The 18,518-nt window shown below is 40.3% G+C and overlaps 1 protein-coding gene across 1 annotated transcript in view; it reads left to right on the top strand.

The window, feature by feature from the left end:
* Positions 1 to 10,347: 10,347 nt before the first annotated feature.
* LOC109411625 (uncharacterized) overlaps positions 10,348 to 18,518 on the top strand; it is a 64,005-nt gene continuing 55,834 nt past the window's right edge. The window contains exon 1 of the mRNA XM_019685185.3: positions 10,348 to 11,920. The gene's annotated coding sequence lies outside the window, so the exon portion shown is untranslated. The remainder of the gene's footprint in view (positions 11,921 to 18,518) is intronic.

Below are 18,518 nucleotides of genomic sequence, written 5' to 3'. Positions count from 1 at the left end.
GTACCAATTATGGCACTACTAAGGAAAACTATTTGTATAAAAATAACAAGAAGACCAACGAATGTCACCAACATGTTAAAAGATAGCTGAACTACCCGAGCAAAGTCTAACAACAAAATGATAGCAAATCGAAAACACAATTTGTAATCAGCAGCAAATTGATATCACATTTTGATATCAGATTGTCTTGATTCAATTTGATTTCAAATTTTGATTTCGTTTTGCTGTCACTTCAACTAATTATAAATATTAAAGTTTTTGAGGAATTTCAAAACTTCTAGACGACCTTGTATAATACAACTAATGCTATACCATCAGTGCAATTAACATATTGCATTTAAGTTTTCATATCATTCAAAAAACTATACTTTTAACGATTTTTCCATTTTTTCACACTGATAGCAAAAACAGTTATCAATTTGATATCACTGATGGCAGGAATTGTTATCAACTTGCTGTTACTGGAACATTTTTCTGCTCTCATTTTTGATGTTTTAACCGTTAAAACGACCAAAATGACAACAACCTGAGTTATCATAATTTGCAATATCACAACATCAAAATTAGTTTTCAATTTGCTGTCAAGCTTTGCTCGGGTAGCATACTTTACAGGAAAAATATAGAAACGGAGCCAAAACTACTTTTAGTATTTTTTTAAAAGCGTGTGCCAATGATAGGAACCCTGTACCAGTTATGGCTACATTTGTTAACTTCGGTTCCTTTTCGCACTATTTGCATGCATTTCTTATGGGATTAGCCATAACTGGTACACTATGGCGAAAAAGGGTGCAAGGAAGTCGAAACTTTTAAGGAAAATGATTTATTCCTACCACAATTTGAGCAAAATGTGGAGTTTAAATGAGTGCAACCATCTTTTGTGAACGTAATCTGTTGTTCATATTTTGTTTCTTGTTGATTTACATCGTCAAAGGGTAATAATCAACTGTGGCAAATTATTAGTACTATAGCCATAATTGGAGCACTTACCCTACTACCAACCACCAGTGGGGAGATAAAATAGTATTTAAAGCAATTCAGTATTATAATTTACATTTTATGTAACTCATATTGGTATCATAATGGTCAATTTTTCCAAACTGGTCCATTATGCTACTGAAATGAGTTGCATAACGAAACACATTTGCATAATGTTCGTAATGTAACAGATTTCAGTTGCATTATGAACATTATGCAACTCAAATGAGTTGTATAATGAAAAAATCCAATTTAAGCCCATTTCAACCTATTCCACCTTATATTTATAATTTTAGTGATAATATCACTCTAAATCCGATACTAATATTTTTGTATAGTAATGTTCAAATTTGACGCTATGAACTTTATAGAATGAGAAGTTGGTGATGGTATGTGGTGCTTGCAGAGGGATACCAGAAAAACCATGACAGGGATATACCAGTAATTTCAGAGAAATCCTGACAGGGAATGGGGGGGGGGGGGGTTGGAATCCTAATAGGAATTCCAGGGAAAATCCTGTCAAAAATAGCTGGAGTATATTGACAGGTATTGCAGGGGAAGCTTGGCAGGGATAACAGGAAAATGTTGACAGAAATTATGCAAAACTCCTGACAGGAATTTTAGAGTAATCCTGGCAGGAATTGCGGATAAATTCTGATAGAAATTTCGGAGGGATCCTAACAGAAATTTTGATAGAAACCTGACAAGAGGAATCCTAATAGGAATTCTGAAGGAATTCCAATAAGAGTTCCGAAGGAATGCTAACCGGATTTCCGGAGATATCTCAACAGGATATCCTATGTAATTTTGAGAGTCATTCCGGTGAAATCCTAACAAGAATTCCGAAGGAGAGCTAACAAGAAACCTAACAGGGACTAGAGTAAGGTGGGGCAAAAGTTCGACCTTAGTTGAAAATTCAATATTTTTCGAAAATCCAAGGCAGATAAAAATAAATGAATACCGTTTGGTGATTCTACCATCCATGCGCTAAAACTCTGCTGAACAAAGTAACATCAAATGTCTTTTCAATTTTTAGTTGCAACACGTTTTGTAAGTGTGCGTCCAATTCGAACTCTTGCCCCACCGCTGGGGCAAAAGTTCGAATCTAGTGTTTGTCGAGTTTAGTTAATCGTAACACAATATTTTGACACTTTAGTAATAGGAATACCAGAAACCAATTAATATTTGATGTTGGAATTGGAATACACTTCAAAGTTCGATCTGGATTTTACCCAAATCAGGGTAAAACTTACTACATCAAAAATTAGTAGTTTTCCGCCAAATTCAGATAAAACAACATTTTTTTCAACTTCGATCGAATTTTCCCACTAATTCCATCATTTTTAGAGATAATATGTACATTTTGCACAATTTTAGGTTTTCACGTAGAGTTGCCACATGACTCGAACTCTTGCCCCACAATTCGAACTTTTGCCCCACTATGTGTAAAATATGATTTCCAAATCGTTTTTGCAAAAAGTTGTACATGCCAAAGCATCTTCAAAATATACCTAGTTTCGCCCCAAAATAAAATACCGAATTCGAATTCATTACAATTCCATTTCATGCGTTGAAAGTACCATCGCAAATTACAATTTTTCGATCAAAAACCAACATTTACTCATAACTTTTCGAAATATTAATCAATTTTTATAATTTTTGGAGTGAAAGACTCTTATTCTAATAGGTTTCGAACAACCTTGACACCCGAAAGAAAAAGTTTGAATTGAGCTCAAAAACTTCAAAAGAAACTTTTACCCCACTCGAACTTTTGCCCCACTTTACTCTACAGGAAAAATCCTGGCAGGGATTCCAGGGAAATCAGGACAGGGATTCCTGCGTAAATCTGACAGAAATTCTACGGGAATCTTGGCAATAATTTCAGCAGAACCCTGGCAGAAATTCTAGCGGTATTCTGGTAGGAATTCCAGTAGATACCTGGCAGCAATTGCAGATGATTTCTGGCAAGGAATCAATAAAAATCTTGGAAGGAATTTCAGGGTAATCCTAATAGGAATTTCAGAGAGTTCCTTGCAGTAAGAATTCCTGTGCAATTCCTGACAAAGATTCCATCTTGACTTCTGGCAAGAATTCCAGTGGGAAAAGAGCCGAATCTAAGAGGGGGCGGGGGGCCAGGGCCTCGGGCCCCCACATTTTAGGGGCCCCCACAAAAACTTTATTGTTATCCACTCCGGCCCTGGGCCCCACAATCCTTAATCCGGGCCTGAGTGGAAATCATGATCAGTGGAAATCTTGACAAGGATTCCAGTTGGAATTCTGACAGGGATTCCAGGAGGAATCCGATCAGCATTTTCCTGGCATCCTTGTCGGGACTCCCACGAAATCCTTGTCGGGACTCCCCCGGAATCCCTGTCGGGACTCTCTCGGAATCCCTATCGGCACTCCTCTGAAAACCCTGTCGGGACTCCCTCGGAATCCCACCAGGATTTTCCTCTGGATTCCTCTGGAACCCCTGTTAGGATTACGCTAGATTTACTTTAAGCTGCCGATTTTTGTAGAATTGATTGATTGATTGATTTGTCTTTATTTAAGAGACTTTCAGCCCTTGGCTGGTTCGTCTCTCGATTTTAGTAGAATTCACGTAAGGATTCCCATAGAAATTCAGGATTCTACTGGAATTATTGCCAAGATTCCCATGGAATTCCTGCCAGAAACTCTCAGGATTACATCGGATTCCCTGTTGGGAACTCTTATTAGAATTCCTCCAGAGTTCCTATTAGGATTCCTCTGGAATTCTTGTTAGGATCCCTCCGAAATTCCTGATAGGATTCCTCCTGAATTCATTTGTTCAGGATCCCTCCAGAATGCCTATAAAAAATCCACAACTGTTTGTTAATTTGTTAAATTAAAATTATTTTTAGTAATGTTAAATGCACTGCTAGTTAAGTTGACAGTGTTATAGTAGAATTAACTGAAAATTGTTGTCGTTTGAGAATCATAGGTACGGTTAGTAATTTTACTATGGAATCGGTAGTTTTCACAACAAAATTTATTTCAGTGTACAAAAATATCAGTGTCGGATTCAGAGCAATATTCACTAGAACTGATAGAGACGAACCAGCCAAGGGCTGAAAGTCTCTTTAATAAAGACAAATCAATCAATTCACTAAAATTATAAATATAGGGTGGAATAGGTTAAAATGGGCCACTTCTTGAACTCAGCACCGCATACAATCACCGCCTTCCAATTACGTCGAGATAAAACATCAAGTTTATACACTACCCGTCATAAGTACGGACTCACAAAAAGTATTGCAACAATATTGCATCACCCTGACTCACCTCGATATCTCCAAAACCTGAGGACTCACAAAGATGCTGTCTTCAGGAGAGTTATTCAGAAGACCAAAAGCAACAACTTTTCTGAAGGCGGCATTTTCGTAGGTGTTCTGGTTTTAGAGATATCGAGGTGAGTCAGGGTGATGCAATATTGTTGCAATACTTTTTGTGAGTCCGTACTTATGACGGGTAGTGTACATTTACTGTACAGATTTAGGGAGTTATTTTTATTAAAACTATAAATATAGGGCAACACTGGGTAAAATGGATCATTTCTTGAACTCAGCACCCCGTCTCATCACTGCCATCCAATTTAGATAACATCGAATTGGTCGATTACTTTGTAAAAAAAATCCATAAAACTAATTTATAGAGATCTGTTTCAAAATAACTTATATAGGGTGATATGGGGTAAAATGGGTCATTACTTAGACATGTCACAGCATGACGCCATCATCATTCAGTGCTGTAGAGCTGATAACATATTACTTGTCCAATCATGAGCTTAAATTATTGCGGCATTTGAAGCTATAGACGTTATTTTCACCAATACTACTAATAGGGTGAAATAGGGCAAAATGGGTCACATATTAGGCGCAGCACTGCATGAACTCTTCATCACTCTATTGTGAAAACAAAATAGTATCATATTCATCAATATATATATACATAAAAATTAGCGGCGTGTAGAGTTATGAAAGTACAGGGGATGGCCAAAATGTTTGGGATAGGCAACTTTTTTTCTCCCACAAAGAAAAAATCAACATGCTGTAACTTTTCATAGAGTGCATAAAAAAATCTCAAATTTTGACTGTTTGTCAACCTATTTTATGTGCATCATTGGTACAAATTTGGGCTCGATTGATTAATTTTTAGCGAAGTTAGAACCGTTCGGGTAAAACACTATTTTTAGACAACTATTTTTTGAACTGTCACATCTCGGAAACCAGAAACCGAATTGAATGATTTTTTTAACGTTTATCAACAATTTATTGATACTTAAAACAACGTTATAAAATGTAATATTTTTTCACGGCGAATTAAGTTATACCGGGTTGAAATTTTGACCAATATAGAGGAAAATAAATCAAATTTACAATACCACACAAAAAATATTAAATGTGTTCTTCCTTCAATCTTAATAGGCTCTAATATATCTGATTGGAGAGCAGTGGAAAATCTTTGGATATCAACACTAAAATTTATTGACAAAGATGTAAAAAAATTAATTTTTTTCGAGAAAAATTCATAAAGTTTCAATTTATGATAACTTTTTTCAACGTTTAAAAAGTATCTATGTTTTAATAGTTTGTGAAGCATTTACATATTGTTAGTGTACGTTCAAAATTTCAATCAATTCGGTTCACTGGTTTCCGAGATATGACAGCTCAAAAATGAGTTGTCAAAAAAATAGTGTTTTACCCGAACGGTTCTAACTCTGCGAAATATTAATCAATCGAGCCCAAATTTGTACCAATGATGCACATATAATAGGTCGACAAACAGTAGAAATTTTATATTTTTTGATGCGCTCTATGAAAAGTTTAGCATGTTGAACTTTTTTGTGAGAGAACAAAAGTTGCCTATCCCAAACATTTTGGCCATCCCCTGTATATCCATTGAAAACGGCTGATTTAGAGTAAAATGGGGCAAAATGAATCCCTTCCCGAGGTCTGCACAAGATGAAACCATCACCGTTCGATTTATTGGCCCATTTTCCATGGAAAATACATTAGTTCGAGTTTCAAAAGGAGCGGCTTCTAAATAAGTCCGATTACGGGCCCGTTTCTGCCCACTGTGCACTGTTGGGGATAGTCTTATAATGCATATACATCAGCAGCATAAAAAGTGGTATCTGTTGATCAATTTAGATAGTTGTCGCAAAAACCATTTCACCATCCACTACTCGTTTGAATATCGAACCGTACGAACGCTCTTTGTGGGAATACCATAGCAATAGCACGCAAAAACCCGTGCGAGTAAAATTCGAACCTGGACCCGTCGTCGTTCTGGTGCGATGCGTTTTCCTTTCCACCACGTGGGCCGAGCGTGTTGCAGCAATGGGGAGGATGGTAAAGTGGCGCGAAAAGGGGAGCGCAGCCGAATGTGTTGATTGAAAATTCAGAAAACCTGAACAACAGGAACCAGGAGAGGCGAACCCCAAATTGTTGGAACGAACTTTCTTGGGGACGCGACACATCGCAGTTCGGAGCTGAACTGGAGTTGATTGCGTTTTTTTCTTTCTTTCTTTTCGAGTGTTCGACACAACATAGGGAAACGGAGGAAAAACGCGCGGTGAGCATAATTTCTATGCTATTTAGCAGCGCAATACAAACGCGTTCGGTTTGGATGAGGACGGCTGCGAGTGTGTAGTGGTGGTTCGAAAACGTGTTCTCTGGAACTGGGGGAGATCGAGGATCGGTACGCAAAAGAAAAGCATGGGAGAGCAACCACTTGATGAACGAGGGTAATGACGATGATGGTTATGATGACGATGGTGAATGATTTTTTGTTTAGAGACTGAGGTGGGTGAGAAAGCGACGCAACGTGTTGAGTTGAGAAATTATGTATGCTGAATCAGCCTAACAAATAGGGAAAGGTATTGGAACACTACTTAGAACAACATATATAGATAGCAACAAAGTATTTGAGGTACGGTGAAGATCTCGTACGTTGTCAACCGGCCGTCGATTTGCTCCGGGGATTCCTCCGAGAGATTCCTCCGGGAGATCCCTCCGGAGATTCCTCCGGAGATACCTCCGGAGATTCCTCCGGGAGATCCCTCCGGGAGATCCCTCCGGGAGATCCCTCCGGAGATTCCTTCGGGAGATCCCTCCGGAAATTCCTACGGAGATTCCTTCGGAAGATCCCTCCGGAGATTCCTCCGGGAGATCCCTCCGGACATTCCTCCGAGAGATCCCTCCGGATATCTCCGGATTTCTCCGGAGATTCCTCCAGAAGTTCATCCGGAGATTCTTCCGGAAGTTCTTCCGGAGATTCCTCCTGAAGTTCCTTCGGAGATTCCTCCTGAATTCCTCCGGAGATTCCTCCTGAAAATCCTCCGGAGAATCCTCCTGAAGTTCCTCCGGAGATTCCTCCTGAAGTTCCTCCGGAGATTCCTCCTGAAGTTCCTCCGGAGATTCCTCCTGAAGTTCCTCCGGAGATTCCTCCTGAAGTTCCTCCGGAGATTCCTCCTGAAGTTCCTCCGGAGATTCCTCCTGAAGTTCCTCCGGAGATTCCTCCTGAAGTTCCTCCGGAGATTCCTCCTGAAGTTCCTCCGGAGATTCCTCCTGAAGTTCCTCCGGAGATTCCTCCTGAAGTTCCTCCGGAGATTCCTCCTGAAATTCCTCTGGAGATTCATCCTGAAGTTCCTCCGGAGATTCCTCCTGAAGTTCCTCCGGAGATTCCTCCTGAAGTTCCTCCGGAGATTCCTCCTGAAGTTCCTCTGGAGATTCATCCTGAAGTTCCTCCGGAGATTCCTCCTGAAGTTCCTCCGGAGATTCCTCCTGAAGTTCCTCCGGAGATTCCTCCTGAAGTTCCTCCGGAGATTCCTCCTGAAGTTCCTCCGGAGATTCCTCCTGAAGTTCCTCCGGAGATTCCCCCTGAAGTTCCTCCGGAGATTCCTCCTGAAGTTCCTCCGGAGATTCCTCCTGAAGTTTCTCCGGAGATTCCTCCTGAAGTTCCTCCGGAGATTCCTCCTGAAGTTCCTCCGGAGATTCCTCCTGAAGTTCCTCCGGAGATTCCTCCTGAAGTTCCTCCGGAGATTCCTCCTGAAGTTCCTCCGGAGATTCCTCCTGAAGTTCCTCCGGAGATTCCTCCTGAAGTTCCTCCGGAGATTCCTCCTGAAGTTCCTCCGGAGATTCCTCCTGAAGTTCCTCCGGAGATTCCTCCTGAAGTTCCTCCGGAGATTCCTCCTGAAGTTCCTCCGGAGATTCCTCCTGAAGTTCCTCCGGAGATTCCTCCTGAAATTCCTCTGGAGATTCATCCTGAAGTTCCTCCGGAGATTCCTCCTGAAGTTCCTCCGGAGATTCCTCCTGAAGTTCCTCCGGAGATTCCTCCTGAAGTTCCTCCGGAGATTCCCCCTGAAGTTCCTCTGGAGATTCCTCCTGAAGTTGCTCCGGAGATTCCTCCTGAAGTTTCTCCGGAGATTCCTCCTGAAGTTTCTCCGGAGATTCCTCCTGAAGTTCCTCCGGAGATTCCTCCTGAAGTTCCTCCAGAGGCTCCTCCTGATGTTCCTCCGGATATTCCTCCTAAAGTTCCTCCGGAGATTCCTCCTGAAGTTCCTCCGGAGATTCCTCCTGAAGTTCCTCCGGAGATTCCTTCTGAAGTTCCTCCGGAGATTCCTCCTGAAGTTTCTCCGGAGATTCCTCCTGAGGTTCCTCCGGAGATTCCTCCTGAAGTTCCTCCGGAGATTCCTCTTGAAGTTCCTCCGGAGGTTCCTGCTGAAATTCCTCCGGAGATTCCTCCTGAAGTTCCTCTGGAGATTCCTCCTGAAGTTTCTCCGGAGATTCCTCCTGAAGTTTCTCCGGAGATTCCTCCTGAAGTTTCTCCGGAGATTCCTCCTGAAGTTTCTCCGGAGATTCCTCCTGAAGTTCCTCCGGAAATTCCTCCTGAAGTTCCTCCGGAGATTCCTCCTGAGGTTCCTCCGGAGATTTCTCCTGAAGTTCCTCTGGAGATTCCTCCGGAGATTCCTCCTGAAGTTCTTCCGGAGATTCCTCCTGAAGTTCCTCCGGAGATTCCTCCTGAAGTTCCTCCGGATATTCCTCCTGAAGTTCCTCCGGAGATTCCTCCTGAAGTTCTTCCGGAGATTCCTCCTGAAGTTCGTCCGGAGATTCCTCCTGAAGTTCCTCCTGAAGTTCCTCCGGTGATTCCTCCTGAAGTTCGTCCGGAGATTCCTTCTGAAGTTCGTCCGGAGATTCCTCCTGAAGTTCCTCCGGAGATTCCTTCTAAAGTTCCTTCGGAGATTCCTCCTGAAGTTTCTCCGGAGATTCCTCCTGAAGTTCCTCCGGAGATTCCTCCTGAAGTTCCTCCGGAGATTCCTCCTGAAGTTCCTCCAGAGATTCCTCCTGAAATTCCTCCGGAGATTCCTCCGGAGATTCTTCCTGAAGTTCCTCCGGAAATTCCTCCAGAGATTGCTGCGGAAGTTCCTCCGGAGATTCCTCCCGAAATTGTGGTGATCTACAGGAGTGAATAAAATGCGGCGTGAATGGTGCATCTGCGCTGCTACATGACTTGCTCCTGTGTACACTCAACCACAAACACCATCACTCGTTATGCTTCACACAGAGCAGCCACCACAGACGGCTTGTTGGTCGGAGAGCTCGCAGCTCAGTCAGCATATCGTATCATCCATATGAGCCCGAGAGCAAAACATCAGCATAATCAATGCGTACAACCGAACCACTACAGTCAACGCCGTTTTCTGTCATCGTCATTAGCATAATCATCATCGTCATCATTATAGGGACGTTCCCGACATCAACGATCCACTCTGTATAGCTCTTTCTCTTTCTAGTGTAGCGATGGGGTACAACTGCTGCCGCCGCCGTTTGGGACCGTAACAGAATACTCTTCTTCTTCTTCTTCTTCTTATTTCTGGCGAGCCGACACCGTTCGGCATCAGCTCTAGTTTAACGTCCGCCTATTTCTGGTACTAAGCCTAAACACGGACGGTCAGGGAGACATCCACACACACCTGACACCCTACATATCGAACCCATCAACACATGGGCCGGGACCTACGGCTTTACTTCCTATCCGAGGGAAGGCGTGATCAGATATTTTTGTCTCAGAAATACCGACGGCGTCGACTAGGATTGAACCTAGACCGACTGGGGTGAGAGGCAACCACGCTTACCACTACACCACCGACGCCGCTAGAATACTCTTCTTTAAAAGTCTGGAAGGTGTTAACGGAGGAGTTGGTTAAATTTTTGACATGTACACAGCTAAAAAATCAAATCCTTCTAGAAGACAAACATTTTACTACAATTCCCCTATGTTTTCCAACGTTCAAGAATTCCATATCGTAATACAATCAACCAAACTTTTACCGAAGGGCCTCACGGTGTAACTGCACACCGAAGAGATCTGCTGATGGGAGATATGATGCGACGCGAGAGGGAAATGATTCGACGTTGTACCACGACGACAGGAAGAGAGTACGCCGCCGAACGAAGGGATGGATGGAGAAGAACGGTAGCACAAAAGAGCCTGCGATGACGCTTGTTGCGCTAGGGGTCCGTTCCGTCGTCCGTCCGTTCGTCGTTGCGTCGTCGCGTCCGTCGTCGTTCGTTCGCTGTCTGTTGTTGTGGCAGAGCATTTTCGTTTCCCGCTCGGCTAAAGCTGTCTCATTAGTGCGCGCGCAGTTGTCGAAGCTGGACGCTTTTGCAGGAGCCATCGAAAGACCCGCACAAGATCGGAGGAGTAGTGCCAGACCAGCTTATCCAAGAAGGGGATTGTTCCGACAACGACGAAGCGGAGGGTATAGTGTGAGGTTGTTAGGGTGACCCTTCGTTTAGTGAATCACACGCACTGCAAACAGCGTCTCAGCGGCAGCAATCAGAGCACAGAGAGTGGCGCGAGTTGGTAGTAGGCTATAGATAGTTTGTAGGCGCGTGAGCCCCGGAGAGACACGGAGTGCGTTTAGTAGTTTAGTGAACCGCGCATAGCAGCCCGCGAGGACTCCGACTCTGTGCTTTATTGTGGTGTTTAAGTGAAAAATTGTCGAACCGAAACGACGTTAAATAAAGCAAAAACGGACGGCTGAAGCAAGCGAGAGTAATACACGAACAGAGCACAGCCTGGAAGCGTGGGGTACCAGACAAAAGAAGTTTTCGACTCGGCGGTGTGTGCTTGCTCTCCTGGAAAGAAACCGGTGTGGAGGAACGATTATCTCGGACTTGGTTCACTAAGTTTCTGTCGTCCGGTGCCGGCCAGTAAATGTTAGAGGAAGAAGCAAAAAGTGCAAACACAGAGAACTGCTGCATACCAAAGATCAAAACCCGAAGCGAGAATCGGTCGAGAAGCTGTGAAGCCGCGTACTGTGTGGTCAGTGTGAACTGTTAGATCCTAAGTATTTAAACTGATGAAACGACCTCTAAGATATTTATTTCAACATGCGATAATTGTGATTTCAACTGAATGCTTATAAAATTTACACCAACTTAATCGTACTACTAGAATAAGTCATAAATTGATAAGTTCTGCACCAAGCTAAAATCAAAACTCTTCACGCAACGATCCGTCCAAATTTAAACCGATTCAAATCAACCGGAGTATTTCATTAGCAGCTAAGAGTGCACCGTAAAATCAAAACCCTTAATTTTAATTTCCACAAAAACCAACAAAACGATTTAAAGTTAAAAACGTGATAACGATAATACAATAAAAAGCATTTTCATCGCCGATAATCGGACTTAAAGAGCACCAATTACCGCCTCCAATTTTCCACTTTATGTGGAAGCAACCTTAATCCGAGAGCTGAGAAGAAACTGAAGAATTGGAAAACCAAATACACCCGAAAAACACTTCCAATCGACACCGATCACCTTCGTTCGTTCTGGTGAAGTGAAGCGTGATCATCGGAAGGGAAAATTTACACCTACCACAACTCCGGAAGCAATCGAGATACGCTTTACGATAGGTAAGTCCACTCTGCTTTTGACCTTCTTGATTCTGTAATTGTGATTTTTTCTAAGAAAAGTTAAGTTTAAGTTGTGAAAGTGAAACAAGTTAGAACCGAAACATCAACAAAGTTCGTGGACAATCGAACAAAGTGATCGAAAACAGACTCACATCTAAGGAACAACGGAAAAGCTAAAGCCCCCAACGAATGCGCGAATGGTTGTGCCTCTCTGTGCCTGCTCGAGAACGTTTAAATCGAATTATATTTTTTATTATTTGCTGGTTGGTGGGTCTGGGTACGGTGGTCGTTCTGAAACAACATCGGCACGCACGATATACAATGCTACAATGCTGCTTTCGGGTTCTCGGGCATTTTTGATGAACGAGCTGGGAATCTGGATCGAGAGGGTGTGACAAACGGTGAACGTATTTAGGAAATTTTCCAAACGCGATTTTTTAACTTTTCAATTTCATTTTCAAAAATTTCTTTATGATCTTTGTGAAATATTTTCAAAATGTTACTTCAAGAATTTATTTCGGAAGACTCGCAAACCAAACAGAAGTCTAAAATCATTTTCGATTGTTTATATATCATTATTTCTTTGACAAAAAATAACATTCTGATTTCTCAATAATTACTTGGTCCTAGAGTAACGGTGTATTTAAGAAGGTCTCGGTGTAAGTTTTTTTTTTCTACACTTTGGACAAAATTCTTTGATGTATGTTTTTGTGAAATGCTATAGTAGTTTGAGGCTCAAGTGATACCAGTTCTCTGTTATGGAAAGAAACATTGATGTCACAAGAACCGCAAATTTTCTATTATTAGTTATGCTCTTCATACGTTTACAAACTTTTGTTTGAATTTCCTAAGGAAGTTGTTTAATCATTTTTTTTTCATTATCTTCATATTATACTTATCTTTTCTTACTTCAAAAGGAGTTTTGACAACTTTCTTAGAAATGAAGTTTGCGCCATTTGGTCGTTCAACTTCAAATAAGCCAACCAAGTTTGATAATTATTGCGCAACCTACAGATTATTATTCCACTCCATACGGGATGTATAATGGCAGTTCTAAACGCCATGGCGTAAGCTTCGGTCGGAACAATCGAATTCGTAAAGGGAGTTCGGTGCTGGGTCACAGCCAGCAGTATAGAGAGTGGGATTTTGAAAGGGGAAACTCGAAAATCGTTGGAATTTTTCGGGCGTTCAATCCGGTTGAAGGTTACGCTTTGGGTTTCCTTTCGTTGGAAAATTCTCAGAACGTCAGGCGAAATTTAGATCGCTACATCTGTTTTGAAACGGAGGAAACATATTTGTCTGAGGAAACTTACAGAAATTAAAAAATAAAATAATCGAAGAGATCTCTGCGATCTTCTGAGAATTTCGCCAGGTATTTTTCTAAAATCTACACCGGTTATTTCGGAAAAAGTTTCCTTTATACGACTCCCTATTTGAATTTCATACCATATTTGCAATCGTACAATGACTAACTAATTCAAATATGCCATGTTTGAATCGGGTTTCTTGATGATTATTCTGAAAGCCAATAACAGTTTTTTAAAAACACTTCTTAATACTTACTTTACCCAGTGATTCTTTGAATGATATTTCACTTCATACGAGACAGATAAGATTTCCCATGTTAAAGCCTTTAAGTCTTGAAGAAGATCTCAAATGTGATCGTCTGGGCTTCTTCCAAGGTGATACATGTTAAAGAATAGTAGATTAGTGAAACAATGTCTAGAAAAAAAAAATCTGTAGAGATTAAAAGTGCATTTAGATAAATCCATGCATTCATACATCCATGAAAACCCAAAATGGAACGAAGACGAGTTATTCGAAGAATCTTTGAAGATTTTCTTAAAGATGGTAAAGCACTTTCTATGGAAGAGTTCTTGAAATAAAGACCATTGAATTTTAGTATTAAACAGTGGAATAATTCTTTAAAGATTACTTTGAGATATTTTTGAGTGTTGCTTGAAATCCTTCTAGTTAATCATTTTTGAAAGAACCTGAAAGTATTAGTGAATAAATACTCAGAGAAATTCCTAAGGGAAATCTCTCTGAACAGATAAAGTAAAAATATGGAAGTGGAACTTTTATCAAAGAAATCCCCATCGAAATCACTGGAGGAACCTGTACCCTTTACTTCATCGAAAAATTACTGGAGTCCTCTTAAGATTTATGTGCATTTCATAAGACTTCGTTCAGAGAAGTTGTCCGGAACTGATCTATAGGTACATGAATATTTACATATACTAGTGGACACAATGGTAAAAAAACACTGAAATTTTCACCAGTAACTTGGACAGAGTCTTATCGGTGCTTCTCTAATAGCTTCTGATGAATTACGCCAGGAATGGATTAAAAATATTTTTAAAATAATTCCTGAAAACATATTTGATTGATTTTAAGAAACTTTTGAAGTCTAAAGCAAAGATAAATCTAAAGGCAACCGTAATGCGAATCTAGGAGATATTGTTGTAGAATTTCTGCAGAGAAATATTTCGAGGAGTTTCATCATTTGTTTTCAAGGATTCCTTCTCTGTAATCCACGATCGTCATACATAAAAGTTAAACGACACAATACTTCAGGAATTATGTTTTAGCCACAAAACAGTGAAAAACCTGAAAAAAGATGGTCAAATTCCTCAAATTTCAGAGTAGTTTTCTTAGGGTATTTAAAATTATTGTTTATGAAATATCAACACAGGTTCTTCAGTGTCAGTAGGTCGGCTCCAGTGGCACGTTCCCCTCCATTTGAGAAATTTGTGCCATAAAAAAAGAAAGGTTCTTAGAAGAATTCTGTGGCTAAACATTCTTCTTTCTTGGTTTATAGATGGGCATTCTAAAAAGTAGCATAGATTTTTGGTTTTCGGGAAATTTGTTCAGAAATCATTGTTTAGAATTGTGACTAGAATGCTGAAATTTCTTCGGATTATTGCTGGAAATTTATGACGAGAGACTTGACTAGTATATTTGGACTCCTATAGCTATGTACAACACGTGTTTTACTTGGAACATAGACTCAAAGAGTAGGGAAGGTATTTGGTAATTCCCACCTCCAGATATTTGATAAATTCTGAAAACCAATAAAAATACTCATATTTTTCATTTTATCTATAAAACAGCTTTCTATGAGCTCTGCAAACATTTAATATTCCATATTCATAGTACTATTTGAGGCTTCCTGGAGCAAAGCCTGGAGGAACTCCTCGAGGAATTTCTGAAGGAATTCCTAAAAGATTTTCCTGAGGAATTTTTGATGAATTTCTGTAGAAATTCATGGATGAGGAATTCCTGAAGAAATACCTGGAAAATTTCTGTAGGTATTCATCGAGGAATTCTTGGATAAAATCCGGGAGAAATTCCTTTGAGATTCTCCGGAGGAATCCGTGGAGGAATTCCTGGAGGAAATATTGGAGGAGTTCTGGCAGAAATTTCTAAAGGATTTTCTGGAGGATTTCGTGGAACATTTCCTGGAGGAATTCTTGGAGCAATCCCTGGAGGAATTCCTGACGGATTTTTTGGGAGTGATTTATGAACTAATTACTGGAGGAATTAATCGAGGAACTTTTGGAGTAATTCATGGAGAACATTTTGGAGGAATTCCTGGAGGCACTCTTCGAGGAATTTCTGGAGAAATATTTAGGCTTCCTGGAAAAGTTCCGGGAGAAATACCTTTAGGATTTTCTGGTGGAATCCTTAGAGGATACCTTGGAGGAATTCTGGTACAAATTCCTAGAGGACTTTCTGATGGAATCGTTGGAGAAAGTTATAGAGCATGCCTTGGAGGAATTCTTGGAGGTATTTCTGGAGGAATATTTGGAGGTATAGGACGAGCTTGGTGGTATAGTGGCTACCGCTTCTGATTCATATGCAGAAGGTCCTGGTTTCAATCCCTGGCTCGTCCCTTTCCTCCTACTTTGTATCTTTCTATCTACTTTCTCTCTCACTTTCTCTCTCCTACATATACATCTCATGTATATTCGTATGTTTGTAGCGATCGCTAGAACCAGAAACGGATAAAAAAAGCCGTTTCCCTTCCTTCCAACTTTCATCACAGCACAGTGTCAATCTATCATATAACGCCTACAAGTTATGCAACCAAACGGACTGTGCCGCTTCACAGTAATCTTCACACAATCTATCGCTTTACGCCTGGCACCCTTGCATCAATGGATGATCCATGTGCCAAAAAAATAAACATTTCCCACCAACACACCAACATCCGCATGACCTTGTGCAGGCGTAGAGGATTCAACGGCCTAATGTGGGCAAGCGATTGCAATGCAATCATCACTTCCCTCCCCTTCCCCATTGACCTGCAACCTGACGCAGCAGGCGCCATTGTCGCCTAAAAATACAAGACCACCAACGCTCACACACTGAAGATGCCTGTTAGTCCCAAGCAGCTGTCTCATTGGTTCCTTGTGTAAGTGTAGCTGATCTGGCGATACTGGAGTTGCAACTGCGGGCGGTCAATCAAGCTCAAGCTCAAGGAATATTTGGAGGTATTTATGGAGAAATTTCTGAAGGAATTTTTGGAGGATTTTATCAAGCAATTCCTAACGCAATTTCTTGAGGATTTTATGGAGCAATTCCTAGAGGAATTTCTTGAGGAATTACTGTAGGAGTTCTTTCACGAGTTTCTGAAAAAAAAATAGGCTTCCTGGAAGAACTCCTGGGGGAATTTCTGAAGGAATTCCTGGAGTATTTTCTGGAAGATTTTTGAGAAATTTCTAAAAAAAAAATCGTGTACGAACCCCTGGAGGAATTCCGGGAATCCCTAAAGGAAATCTTAGAGGAATTCTGGTAGAAATTCATCGAGGATTTTCTGGAAGAATACCTAGAGGAACTGAAAGAATTCCTGGAGAAATGCCTGGAGGAATCCTGAAGTAATTTTTGGAGGAGTTTATGGAGGAATTCCTGGTGGAATTACTGGAAAATTCTTCGGGGAATTCTTTGAGGAATTTCTGGAGAAATATTCGAGGCTTCCTGGAGGAAAATTAGGAGGAACTCCTCGAGGAATTTTCGAAGGAATTTCTGGAGTATTTTCTGGGAGAAATCCCTGAAGGAATCCCTTGAGGAATTCTTGGAGGAGTTCCTGGAAAAGCTCCATAAGAAATTTCTATAGAATTTTTTGGTGGAATCCGGTGAAGAATTCCTGGAAGAAATCTTGGAGGAATTCTGGCAGAAATTCCCAGAGGATTTTCTGGAGGAATCCCTGGAAAAATCCTTGGAGGAAATTATGAATTTCCAGTCTTGAAAACAAATCCGTTGAAAAGTTAGTGCGAGAAATTTCTAAAATATTGTCTGGCAGAATTCTATGAGCGACTTAAGGACTGTATCGCAAATTAACTATAAACGTTCACAATTGCCTGAAAAATAATCTGTTCGAAATAAACAAAACTTTATTTCTGGAGATACTATATAAATCTCTTAAATAAAGAATGGCAGTTCTGATTTTCAAAAAATAATCATTTAACTTGGACTTTTATCTCAAAGATTGCACACATGTTTTTAAAATTTTGGACACCTCCTAAAAATTTCAAATTGCGAATACTGTGGGAAAATATTCAATTTTTTCTCTTATTTTTGCGCAAATATATTCTTCTCCAGAATGCTCATGATATAGGAAAATTATTTCTATCAAGAAAAATTCCCTCCGGAGTTTAGGGCAATTCTTAAAAATGGAAAAAGGCCATTTTTCGAGGAACTCTTTTTTTTTATGCGTCTTCAAAGAACGATTACGCAAATAAAAAATACATAAAGTTGAAAATTTGCATTTTTTTTCGATTGGGTATGTATTTAAATCTATTGAAGAGGTAGTTTTTCCATATATTAATGTCTATAAAACATAGGTTTTTGAACGTTGAAAAAAGTTATGATAAATTGATATTGTTTTGATCTTTCTCGAAAAAAATGTAATTTTTTACACCAATGTCGTTAAATTTTAGTGTTGATAACCAAAGATTTTCTACTTTTGTTCTCAAGATATCCACATTCAGATATATTAAAGCCTATTTGGATTAAAGGAAGAACACATTTAGTAATTTTTGTGTGCTATTGTAAATTTGACTCATTTTCCTCTATATGGGTGAAAATGCCAAATCGGTATAACTTTATACGTCGTGAGGAAATATTACATATTACAACGTCGTATCAAGTATCAATATATAGTTGAAAAACGTTCAAAATTTCATTCAATTCAGTTCACTGGTTTCTGAGATATGACAGTTCAAAAATGAGTTGTCTAAAACATAGTGTTTTACCAGAACGGCTCTAGCTTCGCGAAAGATTAACCAATCGAGCTCCAATTTGTACCAATGCACAGTGGGAAAAAATAGGTATAAAACGCGAATAATTTCAATATCTCTGTTCGGAGTGGATGGATTCGAATGAATTTTTGACACAAACTGTAAAAATCCCTATAGCTTCAGATAAGGAGGGTGTCATTCGCCGCTCGATGCTGGAAATCAGTGTATTGAGCTCGTTCTACCCCGCTCTCTCTTTCTCACATCCTTTTAAGAAAATCCTAATCTATTCCCGCCTGGCTTTCAAAATAAATGTCTTATTCAACTCGTATTTGTGTAAAAACTTCCATAGTATCGGC

This window comes from Aedes albopictus, chromosome 3 (genome assembly GCF_035046485.1).
Source record: "Aedes albopictus strain Foshan chromosome 3, AalbF5, whole genome shotgun sequence".
NCBI classification, from domain to species: domain Eukaryota; kingdom Metazoa; phylum Arthropoda; class Insecta; order Diptera; family Culicidae; genus Aedes; species Aedes albopictus.
Note: the sequence above shows the minus strand (reverse complement) of the source record. Positions and strands in the feature narration are given on the sequence as shown.